Raw genomic sequence first — 4337 nt, 5'->3', positions numbered from 1 at the left:
CTATCCATGAGCCATCATTACACAACTCAGTAATGTAACCAACAAAATCATAGCATGTGCATCTTTAAACTTATCTGAAATACAAATTTTACCTATCTGTATTTATTTTATCCTTTAGAAAATTAGAAAACCCAAAATAGAAACACAACTACACCTTATTAGTTATTTTTGTTAGGTTTTAGGTTCGATTCTGTAGACTTCCTTAAAAAATGACCCTAAGTCATACTTCCTTACTCACCCTAAGGAGTAGTAGATTTAGGCCCCTATCTTATAAATTTAAAACACAGGTACATCCCCGCTGGGAGACCTCGACTGATGGCGTGCATCCTGACGACACTTCACACTAATATATAACCGTCCATTTTGGCCATATCAGTAGGGAACCTAGTTTTTGGCGCCACTGCCGGGGACCACTGGTATCAGGCAATACTGCTTCTATCGAAGTTATTCGCAAGCATTTAGTAGTGTCTAAGAAAGACAATTATACACGGACTTGATTGTTGGATTTTTTGAACAGTTTCCAATTATATTGGAACCAAAAGGATCCTGCCTCTCCATAGTCGGTCTGGCCACTGGGTTTGTTGAATAGTTTTTGTGAAGCTCTGTTGTCAAAATAGTAGTGGAATTTGCAGCAAGAACCAAAAATTAAACCCACAAAAAATAATTAACCTTAGTTTAGATTGCCTTAGACTAACTTTAGGACTAACTGTAGCTTAGATTAGATTGCCTTAGATTAACTTTAGGACTCACTTTAGAATTACCTTAGGACTAGCTTAGCTTAGAAAAAGTTGGGCCTTTTTAGAATCCTTCTTTTTGGTTTCCATATCTGAAATTTACGGCATACCTAGTGTATGACCCACACTCGATCCAGACTAGGAAAGTTGCTATATACACCTGATCCAAAATCTATTATATCTACTGCACGTAAGGAAAGAAGACTCAGAGAGCTTAATCAAATGGCGCTACGAGTCACCCTTGCTGAAAATACCAAACCCTCGATTGAAGGACGAGGAGGACCAATCAGATACCCAGAAATCCAACGTCACTCGTTCGAGTTAAAACATCACATTTTGCAGCTTATCCAAAATTGCTGTCAATTTCATTGATTACCAAACGATGATCCTAACTCTCACCTTGACAAGTTCTTCTCTCTTTCGAACTCCTACAAACAGCAAGGAGTGGGTCAAGATATATTCTGTCTATACGTGTTCCCCTATTCTCTCACTCATCATGCGCCTCCGTGGTTTAAAGGACTGGAGAATGATTCCATCACCACATAGACAGAGATGGATACTAAATTCTTAACCAAATTTTTCCCTCCATCCAAGCAAACCAAGCTTAAAAATGACATCATTAATTTTCGTCAAAATTGTGATGAATCTCTGTACAACGCATGGGAGCGATTCAAAACCTTACTGAAGAAATGCCCGAACCACCAATTGGAGAAGTCAACCCAAATCTGCACCTTCTACAATGGTCTTACGGTAAATCATAGGATGACGATCGATGCAGCAGCTCAAGGGAATCTGATGAATCAAAGAGCAGACGATGCATGGAAATGCTCGAAAATATGACAATGCATCATCATGACTGGAACAGTGGTGAAAACCTTTCATCATTTACACCTCTCTCCGCACTAAACAATCAAACAGGGGCCATTAAATCCCTCACGGATAAGATGGAATCTCTAGCTAAACAACTCGGAGAATTGAAGACGCAACCGCAGCAGGTTAATCAGGCTCAGGCCTGTATAAACTGTACCAACCCACAACCTATTGAAGATTACTACGTTGAGTATGATAACCCTGATGGATCAGTCTATTACGTACAATACCCTGCCCGTCCCAAAATTCTGGATATAACCAAACCAGGAATAAACAGTTACAAAAGAACAACCAACCATTCCAACCTCATTTTCGACAACCACCTTACCCTCAACATCAGTTAACATACGATCAACCATTACCTCTCACTGGACGAGTACCCGAAGAAAACCTTCCTGCCAACTTGATTACGAAAGCAACTAACTTGAGTACTGAAGATTAGTTGAACCAGTTCATTTAAGGACTGCACCAGCTCAATCAGAGAACTGCATCTAGACAAGATCAGACAGAAGCACTCATGAAAAATCAATTCGCGCTACTGAAAAAGTCTAGATTTGCAGCTCAGACAGTTATCACAATAACTTGAAACTCGGCCATAAGGAAAATTGCCTAGTAATACCATCCAAAACCCCCACATAGAGGAAGCTAAACAAATGGATTCTATCTTACCGAAGGAAGTACCTGTACCTCGGAGGCGGTCAGCAAGGCTAAAGAATAAGAATGTCAACACACAGAAGCTGTCCAAGATGAATCCAGATTGTTTACCGTATCCTAGAAGACTAAAGGAGAAGCTTGAAAAGCTTGGCACCTTCAAGCTTGATGAAAATTTCTTGGACTCGATGTCCATAGTTCCTAACCAGAACAAATACATTCGAAGACTTCCCTCTACAAAGGAACGGATGCCGGATTCCAAAAAAAATCCCACTGAGTGAAGAATGCACGACATTTCTAAGAGACTCTCTACCCACAAAACTAGGAGATGCGGGAAGATTCACATTCTCATGTTCTATCTACCAATCTGGAACCATTCATGCTTTGGCTGATTTAGGAGCAAGCATTAATCTTATGCCTTACTTTCTTTTTAAGAGATTAGAGCTAGGAGACTTGTTACCAACCAAAGTGACGATCCAACTTGCTAATCATACAATTCGTTATCCCAAAGGCATAGTTGAGAACGTCTTGGTAAAAGTTGACCAATTCCTGTATCCTACCGATTTGGTAGTAATGGACTTAAGGAAGATCTAAATACCCCTATCATTTTAGGACGACCGTTCATGAATACGGCTAGGACCGTAATTGACGTTTACATTCCAGCAGTCGGATCACTTCCGATGATGAATCTTAACCATCAGCCATCGAGACAGAGAGAGCATTACGCAGCCTGAGCCACCGTCTGATGAAGATCCTGAAATGGAAGAAGAGGATCCCGAAGAAGAAATAGAGGAAGAGGAAGAATCTGAGGAGGAAATGGAAGTTGAAGAAATTGAGGAAGAGATGGAAGAAACGGAGGAAGAAATTGAAATAGCCCCGCTCAGATCAGCAGCTATTCAAGAGAACCATGAAGAGATTATGCAACTTGAGACGGAAGATCTTAGCAAAGTATTGGTGATTCGTGTAACGACCCCGACAAATCGTCAAGTGACGGCGTCGTCTACATGGGTCCCATCACCTAGTCATAAGTCTTTATGACAACGTTTGACCAAAATATGTCGCCTTCATTTCAAAATAAAGATTGTTTCCAAAGTTTACAAGAATTGTTCAACCAAAAGTTAAGTTAAAAGGTTATAAGTACAAATGAAATCTAGACGACACGGTTTAAAGTAAAGTTAAAAGACGCTCCATGAAATGCATGTATACTCGACATCCAATGCAAGTATCAAATAGTAAGCGGAAGCATGTTTCACATATCGTGCAAGCCCTGAGAAAAACATAGAAATCTGTCAACGAAAACGTTGGTGAAATCATAGGTTTAAGTAAGTAAGTGAGTAAAAGTAAGTAAGTCGAACCACAAGGTTTGAAAAGTTGAAATAATAGTAATACATTCTAAAAGTTAATATTCACGAGCACCCAATTATCAAAGCTTAACATTCCATCCATTGTATACCCCATCCATAGTGCTAGAACAAACACTGATTCTCGAAAATATATTTCATCTGTAGACGGTAGCGAACCGTCAAAGATGAGGGTTGTCAACCCATATGGCCATATAACATAAGTTCTCGCTTACACCCGTCAAGTGTAACTAATGATAATCGAATTGAGGATTTTTGTTCTAAACTCGTATGTAGAATGTTTGTTTTCCCGTTCTTGTGTTCACTTAGTTCAAAAGAATCGTTTATGTTTTCTCATCCCAAATATAAGTTCAAAAAGAGTAAAAGTGGGACTATGATCTCACCTTGCGTGCAAGAGTTAATAAAGTACTTCAACAAGTAAACGCGTGCAAAGACAAAGCTAGTCTTGACCTAAACATATAGGTTATATCAATAACGGTAAACACAAACGGTCAAAGATGTTCAATTAGTCCTATGGCTCGTTACAACTCGATTATGTAGCATGTGAATCAATTAGTCAAGTTTCATGCACGATACAAGTAATTAAGCATGTTAGAACGATCGTATAATTGTTTGGTTAAGTTTGACTAAAAGTCAAACTTGGTCAAAGTCAAGGTCAACGGGGTCGGGTCGGGTATCCGACAATTTTCCCATGATGAGAAATCATTTATGAGAAGAATGG

At 39.4% G+C, this 4337-nt stretch overlaps 1 non-coding gene across 1 annotated transcript; it reads right to left on the bottom strand.

The window, feature by feature from the left end:
- Positions 1–1334: 1334 nt before the first annotated feature.
- LOC139860648 (small nucleolar RNA R71) lies at positions 1335–1441 on the bottom strand. Its single transcript, XR_011763278.1, has one exon. It is a non-coding gene; the product is annotated as a small nucleolar RNA R71 (small nucleolar RNA).
- Between the last annotated feature and the right edge of the window lie 2896 nt (positions 1442–4337).

Source organism: Rutidosis leptorrhynchoides, chromosome 7, assembly GCF_046630445.1.
Source record: "Rutidosis leptorrhynchoides isolate AG116_Rl617_1_P2 chromosome 7, CSIRO_AGI_Rlap_v1, whole genome shotgun sequence".
Taxonomy (NCBI): domain Eukaryota; kingdom Viridiplantae; phylum Streptophyta; class Magnoliopsida; order Asterales; family Asteraceae; genus Rutidosis; species Rutidosis leptorrhynchoides.
The sequence above is the reverse complement of the archived record's forward strand: the minus strand, read 5'-3'. Positions and strand labels throughout refer to the sequence as shown.